The sequence below is a fragment of the Ovis canadensis genome, chromosome 12 (genome assembly GCF_042477335.2).
Source record: "Ovis canadensis isolate MfBH-ARS-UI-01 breed Bighorn chromosome 12, ARS-UI_OviCan_v2, whole genome shotgun sequence".
Taxonomy (NCBI): domain Eukaryota; kingdom Metazoa; phylum Chordata; class Mammalia; order Artiodactyla; family Bovidae; genus Ovis; species Ovis canadensis.
This window is the reverse complement of record NC_091256.1, coordinates 37,071,806-37,084,303: the sequence shown is the minus strand read 5'-3', so window position 1 is coordinate 37,084,303 and position 12,498 is coordinate 37,071,806.

Below are 12,498 nucleotides of genomic sequence, written 5' to 3'. Positions count from 1 at the left end.
TGGCGGGCTGCAGTCCATGAGGTCACAAAAGAGTAGGACATGACTGACACACACACACACGTTGAGATGTGGGTACTGGGTGGTCTTAGCAATTCAGAGTCAGGCCTCAGTCAGTTGGTATATTCCATACCACATGGTCCTTTGGAGTCACTCCTATATAAGGGGAACTATTCAGTGTAAGAATGACGAGTGCTTGCTGTCTTTGAAATTGAGATGAATCTGGAAACTTTACAATATCAATTGGGGCGCCTGACGACTTTGAAGAGAATCGCACTCATCATCTCAAATGCATACAACTGACTGAAAATTTCTGTTGGCCCCATGAATCTGCAGTGAATAGTATTTAGATGGTCTTGATATAGTGTAAAGTACGTGTAGTTGGGAGTTTGAAATGACAAAATAACCATACTGGGAGGGTAGAAGAATGTGGAGCCCAAGGATAAGATAGATAAATGCTCACCTCCCGTGATATAAAATCAATACAAAGTGTCTAGAATGTTATACCAAGAAACAGCATTCAAAGTGTGAATTTGGAAATATAAAAATGCCAGAGGGAAAAACTAGACAAGTTCATGGTGATTGCCTGAGGGAGTTTGGCCTGATTCTTTCATTGGGACTATCTAGAAAAGCTGGCAAAACTGTTTTTTAAACCTATTGAAAAGGCATTGGAGAAATATAAGGCAGAAAGTAGGGTGAAGATGCAGGAGAAAGATGTGGATCAACTGATATCAAGAGACTAATTAATTAATGTGATTGAGACCTACTCTTCAAACAGAGCATCAGTGAGCAAATAGGCAAATGAGAGTATGGAAGAATACATCAATCTGTTAAGCACTCATAGCCAAAATATGAAAGCTTTTCTGAAAATCAGTGAGAAAAAGACAACACAAAAGAAAAATGGACAAGAGACTTCAGACTTTCGCTAAAAGATATCCAGTGTCCAAAAGCAAATGAAAAGATATTCAATGTCCCTTAGCCATCATGGAAATACAGATTAAAACCGCACTGCAGTAGCACTACACACACCCCAGAATGGCTAAAATTAATATGACTGTCAGTATCAAACACAGGCAAAGAGGTGGAGCAGTTTAAACTCTCCTCTGTTATTGGTGAGAGAAGTTAAATTGATGTATTTTAAAAAATTTGGAAGATAGTTGCTTTACAATGTTTTAGTTTCTGCTGTACAGCAAAGTGAATCAGCTATATTTACACATATATCCCCTTTCTCTTTTATTTCCTTTCCCTGGTGGCTCAGACAATAAAGAATCTGCCTGCAATGCAGGACATCCGGATTCTATCCCTGGGTCAGAAAGATCCCCTGGAGAATAGCTACCCACTGCAGTATTCTTGCCTGGAGAATCCCATGGACAGGCTCCTCTGAAGTTCATGGGCTCACAAAGAGTCTGACATGACTTTCACTTTCCCATTTGGATCAGCACAGACCATTGAATAGAGTTCCCTGTGCTATACAGTCAGTTCTCATTAGTTAATTGGATTTAAAAAAAATTTGCACCCACTAAATAGCACAGAGAACTCTACTTAATGCTCTGTGATGACCTAAATGGGAAGGAAATCCAAAAAAAGAGGGGATATATGTATACGTATAGCTGACTCACTTTCCTTACAGCAGAAACTAACACAACATTGTTAAGAAGCTATACTCCAATAAAAAGGACAAAAATAAATTTAAAAATGCAAACAAAATTACAAATGCATGCCATTATATATGCATAACTGAATCACTTTGCTTACAGCAGAAACTAACACAACATTGGAAATCAACCATACTTCAATAAAACAAATTAAAAAAAAAAATCAGTCCCCTGATAACTACCAAAGTTCAGTCCATGTGAATGTGGCCTATGACGCTATGATTCTACCCATAGCTGGAAATCCATGTGCACCAGAAGATAAAAATGTTATGGGAGCATTCTTTGCAGTAGCTGACATTGGAAGCAACCCACATGTCCATCAGCCATAAAACGGATAAATAAATTATGGTTATTGAAAACTCCACAGAAAGGGCAATTAACTGCTTATAGCTACATGCAGCAACATGAATGAATGACTCTCACAAAAATGTAAAGTCAAAGATGTGGGGCATAACTGTATGACATACTGAGGGACTCCATTTTTTAGAAATGTCAAAAAGCAAAACTCATGTATGAGGATAGTGAGAATAATGATATCCTTTGGGGAGAAGAGAGGGGAGCGTGGGAGGGGAGCGCTGGAGAGGGGCGACCCAATGCTGGTTCCATTTCTCAGCCTGGGTGATGATATGGATGTGGCCACTTTGTGACAATCCTTTTTATCTGCAGCAACTAATTTGTTCACTTTTTCTGGATGGTGTTACTCCTTAATAAAAACCCCCAAATACCATATCTTTGTTAGAGTTTCACCTCTAAGTTTGTAAACCCAACCAGAGGTAAAACACAGTTGACTGGGCTCTGGGAGCTTAGGGAGACAGAAGGAGGATGGAGTAGGAGGGGGACTGCAAACCTTTTATTATGAGTCTTTGGTATTACTTCATGTTCAATTCTATGCAAACATTTCAACAATAATACTTTGGTACAGGCAGAATAAACAGTCAACAAATGCATATATAAAATGCAGATAATAATTTCTGCCTTTGGCAGCAAATAGAGAAAATAGAATTAGCCAGAATTTCAAAATTAAACCACCATCAAAGAAAAGCAACATTCTTTCAACTGTTGAAGATACATAATATTCACATGTATATCACATATACCTCATGTAAACGTCACAATATATATGGTGTTTTGCTCAATTTTATTTTTCTTATTATTAAAGAAATTTTCATCTATTTTCCTGAGCAAGGAACGATTTTCTTTCTCCATGGCCACAATAACTTCCATTTAGATAGACCCATTAAGAAATGACACGTTTGTATTTTCCAGACAATTCCATGGAAGGAACTCGCTAAGGCTCTGTGGTCCCCTCAGGGCCCCACGGGTCCAGGCAAGTATGACAAAGCAGCTTTATTCCTGAAAGTTGGAGACCGACAGGCTGCAGATTGTGTTTCTTTCCCAGTACAGACCCTGCACCTCTGCAGGCCCGTGTTTTCCCGTCTCCTCCCGGGGAAGGTCACCTCACTGAGACGTGATAAAAATCAATGACATCATGTCTCATCGGGGGCCCAGACCCTTCAGGAAACAGGTGCTTTGGTGGAGTGGGGCCCGGGGCAGCTTTCTGCTGCCCCGACCTGGGTTTGCTGCTCAAGCAGCCCTCAGGGCCTAACGCTGGAGGTCACTTTCATGGTTTTTCCAGTGACCTTGGCCATTTATGGGCTCCCAGCTCTTTCTCCAGCTGTGGCTGTGTTGTCGGGCCAGCTTCTTTCGGGTCTGCTGGTTGTGCCAAGCCTGGAGGAATTTGCAAAAATAAGTCACCAGTGTTTCACTGGTCCACGTGAAAACAAGAGAGCTCTTTTGGAGAGGGGACCACTGCTGCTTCTGGGAGAGACTTTCAGCGTTAGTGCTCAGCAAAGGAGGGAAAGCTGGTATGGAGGCCCCTGACTGCAGCCCCCAGAGGAGCTTGGGGCAGGAGTTCCCCAGTTAGTGCCCCTCCTAGAGATAGTGATCGGAGTCGCTCGGCTTGGAATCGCAAGACTGACTTACAGTCCTGAGTGGGCATCCTCTCACACTTGGAGCTTCAGAATTTGGTTTGTTGTGTTTCTTCCCCCAGGATTAAAAGGTATATAGAAACAAGTTGCACAGTTCTAGCACAAAATAAATGCACACCAACACTCAGTGGTTGATACAGACAAGGTTACGTTGTGTAAACTGACCATCTAGGTGTCTCTGGTTCCTTGAATCTACTTATCTTTCCTCTGCTCTGACACCCCATTCCTTGTCCTTGGGGTGAAACTGACATCTTTGGAGGTCTAGGCAATGGTTCTGGAAATCTGAGAAGGAAATTCACTGTGCTGTCTTTTTTTTCAAAAGTACGATAAAATGGAAAAATCCAAAGTGTATGCGTCAATATATTTTAAAGTTTTTTAATGATATTTGGTTATCCACTCAGTCTTTTATTGAAGTATGGTTGATTTATCAATACTATGTTGTGCTAGTTTCTGGTGTAGAGCAAAGATGATACAGTTATACATACATGTGAATTCTTTTCCGGATTCTTTTCCATTACAGATTATTACAAGATCTGAAATATAGTTGTGTGTGTTATACAGTAAATCCCTGTGGTTTATTCAGTTGCATTTTGACAGTGGTCTGCACCTATGTAATCACTACCTCAGTCAAGATGTAGAGTATTTACATCACTCTGGAAAGTGCCCTCTTACTTTTTCATTTTTTGCCAGTACCCAGCCCTTCCCCAACTCAGATAACCACTGCTGTGATTGCATTAACACTGATTAATTTTTCCTGTTCCTGAACTTCAGGTAAGGAGAATGTTCAGTCAATCTTTTGCATCTGACTTCTTTGACTTACAATTGTTTGAGATTCTCCACAGTGATACAACTCCCAGTGTTTGTTTTTTTCCTGCCTTGTATGGATTGCCCACAATTTATTTATCCTGTCTCCCGTGGAGGTTTGTTGTTTCCAACAAACTGGCTTGTTTCTAGTTACTTGCTGCTATGAATAAAGCAACCATGGGCCATTCTTTTACAGATGTATTTTGTGGATGAGTTATTATTTCTCTTGGGTAAATATTAAGCATGAAGTTGCTGGGTCATAGGGTAGGTGCATGTTACTTTGAAAAAAACTGCCAAACTGGTTTCCAAAATGGAAACATTTTGGAAACATTTTACACTTCTCTTTTTACAGAACATTTTACCAACATTTCTCGCAAGGTAACCTTGTCTGTATCAAAGTGTAACATTTTACACTCCTGCCAGCTATGTGTGAGGCTCCAGTTGTTCCAAATCCTCACCAGCGCTTAGTATGGTCAGTCTTTTGTGTGATAGCCTTTCTAGCGGGTGTGAAGTGGTATTTCATAGTGGGTTTGTTTGCATCTTCCTAATGACTCACATATTGCAAACACTTTTATGTGCTTGTTACCTACATACACATGTTCTTTTATGAACTGTTCAAGTCTTGCCTCCATCTTAAATGGGCTGTTTATCTTTTCGTCATTGATCTGCAGATATATTTTATCCATTCCAGGTAGAGATTTTCGTTGGACATGTATATTACTAATATTTTCTCATAATTTGCAGCTTGCCCCTCTATTTTGTTAACAGTACCTTTAATAATCAAAACCTTTTAATTTTGATAGTCCAACCTATCCATTTATTTTATGGGTGGTGTTCCTGTGTCCTAGCTGATAAATATTAAGAAAGAAGTTGCCTATGTCAAGGCCACAGGGATATTTCTCTATGTTTTCTTCTGGGAGCTTTCTAGTTTTAGTATTTATATTTTAATCTGCGATTCCTATACTAGTCTGGGGCAGGAGGTTGTGCTAAATGCACTGCCTTATGGAGCTATTCTAGCTGAGATTGCACGAAGGCAGAAGACAGCACTCGCTGGGCACCCCTTACAGCCTGTGGGTGGGGTGGTGGAGGTGGAGGGCAGGAGCCAGCTTTTTTTGTTTTTAATATTTATTATTTGGCTGCTTCAGATCCTTGCAGCATGCAGGCTTCTTGTTATGGTCAGGAGGTTCAGTTGCCCTGTGGCACGTAAGACCCGGTTCCCCGACCAAAGATTGAACCCACGTCCCCCTGCACTGGAAGGTGGACTCCCAACACCTGGGCCACCAGGGAAGTCCCAGAAGCTGGCTCTTGAGCGTGAGGGGGCCTCCTATCCCCACGGCCAGTCAGTGAAAGGAAACCATCACAGAAAATAAAAGAAATTCGAGTTATGGAGTGTTCTTGGCCGAACTTCTTCCCTGAAAAACTCTTAACCCCCAGTACCTCAGAAAGTGACTTATGGGAAATAGGGCCCCCAACCCAGTGTGACTAGAGTCTTTACAACAGGGAGAAATTTCAACACAGATACGCCCACAAAGGCACCCTGTGGAGATGAAGGCAGAGGTCGGAGTGATGCTCCCAGAAGTCAAGAATGGCCAAAGACGGCCAGCAAAGCACCAGAAGCGGGGGGACGCCTGGAACAGACGGTCCCTCCCGGCTCTGAGAGGGGGTCAACCCCACTGACACTTTGATCTGGGTCCTCGAGCCTCCAGTGAGTCAATAAAAGCGTATTGCTTAAGTCACTCAGATGGTAGTAATTTGTCACAGCAGCCCTTCGGAGACTCTCATGTGGAGGATCGATTCTTACAGGGAGCAGTGGAGGGTAAGATGTTCTTGTCTGGGCTGATGGGGAACAAGAGCCTGGTTGTGCACTGGAGAAGAACTAGAATCTTCCCTTGATGTCTTAGCATCCCATTCCATGCCCTTTCACTTGAGCCTCACTCTTGCTCACTCGTCTGCTCTGTAATGTCTAAATGTGTTTATCTTTGCATTAAGGGAGCTGATGCTATTTTTTTTTTAATCTCAAAACTTTCTGCATATGTGATGATTGACCCCTGCATATATTGTCTTTAGGTAACAGTGGCGTTTCGACCGTGTTATCAGTCCAGCTTCTTGGACTCCAGGGAAGCCTCATGCTGGGTCAGCGTTCACAATTAGACGCACTGCTCCTTTACACAGTTACACCCTGTGTGAGCGCTAAGGTCTGGGGGCTGATGAAGGAAAAAGGCAATGACCACGAGGTGGCAGTGCACACAACGAGCTTTTTTTAGATGGCGTTTGAACAGGTCACCTGGGAGGGAGAGTCCTCCAGGGACAGAGGCTGAGGCCACCACCCAGAAGAGGGGAGGTCAAGAGCGCTCCCAGAGAAGGTAATTGAGAGCGGATCCCATGTCTAGGTGAGGTCACTCAACAGCGCAGTGCAGAGCCTTTAGCTCAAAGATCTCTGAAAGGCAACCAGAATGTGGGGTCTTTTAGCCTCAGCGTTTGTCTTTACCTATGGCCAGCCGGAGCTGAGTGCTCTTTCATGACTTACGGGTTGTGCAAAGCAGGTAGGCACTAAGTGGGTAAAACAATGCTTATTTGGACTATATCTAGAGCCACTGCAGAAGGTGTGTGTGTATGTGTCTGTGTGTGTGTGTATATATATATTTTCATATATATACCTGAATCACTTTGCAGTACAGCAGAAGTTAACACTGTATATCAACTATGAAAGTGAAAGTGAAGTCGCTCAGTCACGTCCCACTGTTTGTGACCCCATGGACTATAGCCTACCAGGTTCTTCTGTCCATGGGATTTTCCAGGCAAGAATACTGGAGTGGGTTGCCATTTCTTTCTGCAGGAGATCTTTCCAACCCAGGGATCGAACCTGGGTCTCGCACATTGTAGGCAGATGCTTTACCATCTTAGCTATCAACTATATTTGAGTGAAATAAAATTTTTTAAAAAGCCAGTGGATGTGTAAAAATTTGATTTTGGTATGGGTGACTGTGGAGTTAAGGGGTCTTTACCTCTATACAGAAGTCAACAACTTAGGCACCAATACACAGGGCCCATTTTTTAATCCATTTATACAACATGACCCCAAAGAAAATAGATGGAATGCAAGACTTGTTTGCCTGGGGCTCCTTAGCATGTTACATAGTCTCTACCACCATGGATGTTAATGTGGACGAGCCCTAGTGGTTGCCCAGTAAAGGTTACAATCCACTGCCCTAGCCAACACAAACCCTTCACTGTCATGAAAACACGTAGAAGAAAAAGCAGTGATGACATCTAAGCACCTGCACAACCATGAGAATAGGATAACCATCACCAGGGTCACCATCTCCATGAGAAGTTCTTAGGCTCCTGCCAAGGGTCAGGATAGACCCACCCAGAGTTTCAGGGCGTCAACAATGTGTGAGTCAAAACCTCAGCTGACAAACGACTTGCTTCATTGGCAGACTTTTCAATATTTCCATGAAGCAGATGACAATGTATTTGGTCAACAGGCATCTGGTTCAATGGATTTCCAAGTTGGTTATAAAAATAAAAGGGAAATAATGCATCATATCTAAGAGGTCACTGATTATAAGATACTCCTTTATTTCATGCACCACTAACACAATTCTTAAAACTACCATTTAAATCGTGGCAACTGATCGTATTATGCATCCTGATTGCTCAATGGTGAATATGAAAAAACATATTTTGGAGTTGCTAAGATGCAGTGATACAAATTACTCCCTTGTGGATGAGCCCACACTCATCCTCCTTTTCATTTTTTCAATTTTTATTAAAATACAGTTGATATTCGGTGTCGAGTAAGTTTCAAGTGTACATCATTGCGACTCAGTTTGGTATGCGTGTGTGTATATCTATATATGTATATATATGGCTTCACTGGTGGTTCAAATGGGAAAGAATCTGCCTGCAATGCGGGAGACCTGGATTCAACCCCTGGGTCAGGAAGATCCCCTGGAGATGGGCATGGCAACCCCCTCCAATATTCTTGCCTGGAGAATCCCCATGGACAGAGGAGCCTGGTGGGCTACAGTCCATGGAGTCCCAAAGAGTTGGACACAACTGGGCAACTAATACTTTTCCCTTTTCTTATATAAATATAAATATAAATATAAATATAAATATAAATATAAATATAAATATATATATATATATATATATATATATAAAGGAACTTCCATGACACATTCCCAACCCAGAGTTCAGACTGCCCTGAAAACAAACGCATGTCACTGAAGGGTTTTAGAGAAGAAAAGACACGACTAGTTTAGTATTTTGAAGAAATAATCCTGCTGTGGTGAGGACGAGGGGTTGGAAAGATACAACCCGAGGGCACAGGATTTTAGTTCATAGACTTTTAAAAATTAAAAAGTAAAAATTATGGGAACTCAGACAAAAAAGAATGGAGGCAGAGGAAATAAGGCCCCAGCAAGTGGGACCTCAGAAGCCTGATCTGAGCTGGAGGTGGGTGGCTGGGATTGCGGAGTGAAGCAGGAGGGGCAGCCCCATGTGGCCAAGTGAAAAGCATGTGAAAAGCCCAACAAAAAGCACTTTAGGCCTCAGTTTTCTCATCTGTGAAACTGAAATAATGTTAGTTCTGAACTCCCAGGCACTTGCCCCAGAACCTGGTGATTACACATCAGCATTCATGACATATCTGCTGTTGTTGTTTCAATACCCAGGGGCCAGTGAGAAGCAGGCATGTGGAGGCACATGGCTTGGACTTCGAGCTGATGCTGTCTCCAGAAGTGCTGGGCCCCCTTCTCTGAAGGCCCAGAGGAACCATTGAAGGGATGGGAATTACCCAGAAGGGAGGGATTCGAACTTGGCTAGAGGAAAAGAGGAGGCAAGGATGACGCCCAAGATTCTGTAGCCATTCTCTGATCACAGAATGAAGATTGGGCTGTGGACAAGATACCTGAGAATCAGAGGGTCTGACACTGGAGGGCTCTAAGGGGATTCTGGAGCTTCGGGAAGAGGCCTAACGTACTGATACTGCTTTGGGCATCATCAGTAATGAGGGAGAAGTTGAGGCAAAGAGTAGAAGCATATGGATAGTGAGCAACCCCAAGGACAAGGACAGAGCTCTGGTTGACATTGATATCTGAGGGGCACGTGGACGAAGAGATGCTGGCGAGGGGTCTAAGGAGGGCTGGGTGGAGAAAAGGGAGTAGACCCGGGGAAAGCAGCAGGTGAGAAGCTGGGCCCTGGTCCTGAAAATGGAGACACATCAGGCAACTGTGTGGTAGATGGATGGATGTGGAGGTAGGTGGGAGGATGAGTGGAAGGGTGAATTAGACACATATATAGCTGGGTGGGTGGATGAATGAATAGATGGTTGGCTGGCTGGATGGCTGGGTAGGTCAGTAGATGGATGGATGGATGGATGGATGGATGGATGGATGGATGGATGGATGGGTTGGTGGGTGGTCATTATCAAATGCTATATGAAAATCCCATAATAAATGATAAAGACCTACTGTATAGCATAGGGAATGATATTCAGTATCTTGTATTAATAACCTGTAATGGAAAAGAATCTGAATCGCTTTGCTGTATATATAAAACTTTATGAATCAACTATAGTTCAATTGAAAAAAACAAAATCCCATAAAAGGAACCCTGGCTTTGGTTATGTAGAGGTCACTAGTCAGAAAACCATAAGACAGTTTTTAGGGGATGACTAGTGAGAGAGTGTAGATTGTTCTAGTAAACAGCTTGGCTGTGAAGGGCAGAAGATAAAGTATTTAGGAGGAAGATGTCCTGAAGAGAAGGTTTTTTTTCAGTTTTAAGATGAAGCACCTTCAGGGTGTAGACATGCTCATGGAAAGATGACCTAGTAGGGAGGGGAGAGCTGAGGACCCAGGAGAAATTAGAGGTCTGTGGTTGGGGGTAGGGAAGGAAATGGGCAATGACAGGGTTGGGGGAGGGTGGGAGGAGGTAGAAAATGAGAGTGGAGGAGGGGAGGAGGGCTGAGACCAGGCCAACTCATAAACCTCTATGCAAGTATCTATGGCTGTACTTATGGACAAGGCCGTAAAGATACATTTGAACTTGGAAGAAACAGAAGTCAGATACAAAAAGGATTAAAGCTCGCAATCTTCCCCAAGCTGACTCCTTCCCTGTGTCAGTAAAAAGCATTTAAGCTGTTTTGCATTTAGGCTTCTAACCCATCCCTTTTAGCACACAGCACAATGTATTCACGGCTGAACTGACTCCTTGATTTATGTATCCTTGAGAAACTTTCTTCAGCTGTATTTTCAAAGACTATAATGTGCGCCAGTGTGCGTCATTTCATCTTGTTGAAAGTTTCAGCTGGGAAAGTGAAGCCATGCAGATTTGTAATGGAAAGAAATGCTCACTTCTCACAGAAATCCGAATGTGGAGGGGGACTGATCGTGGATCTGGTCTGTGTTTTGTATATGTTTGTCAGACAGCAGCAACATTGACATCACAGCAAACACTGACAAATTCTTTCTCCCCACAGCTCCCTCCTCGTTAATTGCAGTTAACTTTCATGGAAAAATTTTTCCTTGAAGTCTTCCACATTCTGAGTCAGTCTCAGAGTAAATCTTTTTGGGGGAAAAAGTGAGCTAAAATTGCTTCAGCTGTTTTTGACTGATGGGATGTTGGAAAACATACACTTTCTTCTTTAAGAGAGGGAAGAAAAAGCACTGACCTATTTTTACCCTCACGTAACTCCCTAACAGTGGAGTAGTAAACTCTGTGCTTGGCAAGGCTGGGGATGACATCTTTGAAGAGGCAAACCCAGCTGGCTCAAAGGAAAAAGGCCACAGACATCACAAAAGTTTCAAACCCTGCCTCCGAGCCTACAGAGAAAACATTTCCTATCCAGAATTTCAGCAAACCTCATTATAGGAGCCCCACTAAAAAACTTCAGGGATGTTGCCAACTGCCATTTCTTTTCATGAAAAACAAACTTGAAAAAAAAAAAAGAAGAAGAAGAAAGAGCAGAAAGCAAAGCAACATTTATCACCCAGCAGCACCCTGGGCAAGGGACAAATTTCAAAGACCTGAGCTCCTGCGGACACCTCAGCTGACTCAGGAGACAATGGCAAGAGTTTTTCTGGACTGATGTGGGTATTTGAAGGCGCCAACAGTAAACCCCAGGGGATGGGTGGCTGACTATTGAGCTCATGAAACAAGCAAGGAGGCCAGCAGATGGGACTCCCCAAAGTGTGCCTAAAAATTCAAATACAGCTGATCTCCTATTTAAAAAATGGTTTGGCTACATCCAAGGACAAACTGTGATGACAACATACCAACAAGGAAAGGTCAGACTTGACCTGGTCAGTCTATAAAGGATGGCCTAGTCCTCCCCAGTCAGGGACTGGAGAAGCTTTCTATCCCCTTCTGTGTAAGGCTGGGATGACCTAAACCCCAAGGAGACAGAGGGCCAGGAAGCACATGGAACGTGGAGTCTGGGATCAGAGGATCCAAGTTCAAAGCTCAGCTCTATAGTGACTTGAACTCTCCAAGACTCAGTTTTTCTTTGCTGTTGTGAGATCCTGCACATGTTCAATAAACAGCTGAATGTAGGCATAACGGGAACAGAGGCCCCAGCACCACACATTCTGCCAACACTATTCACTAAAAATTCCCTGCTCTTCAGGGAGCCCCAACTCCTGTGAGCCTCAGTGTTCTTATCTGTGAAATGGAAATTGCAATGATGATAATGATACCTGCTTCATCTAAAGTACACTCCCTAGGGGACTTCCCTGGTGGTCTGGTGGCTAAGACTCTGCACTCCCAGCGCAGGGGATGGACTCAGGTTCCATCCCTGGCCAAGGAACTAGATCCCACACGCCGCAACTAAGAGTTCTCATGCCACAACCAAGACCCAGTGCAGACAAATTTAAAAATAAATAAAGTAAGCAAATTCATTTTACCAACAAAGGTCCATATAGTCAAAGCTATGGTTTTTCCAGTAATCATATAAGGTTGTGAGAGTTGGACCATAAAGAAGGCTGAGAGCCAAAGAATGGATGCTTTTGAACTGTGGTGCTGGAGAAGACTCTTGAGAGGCCCTTGGA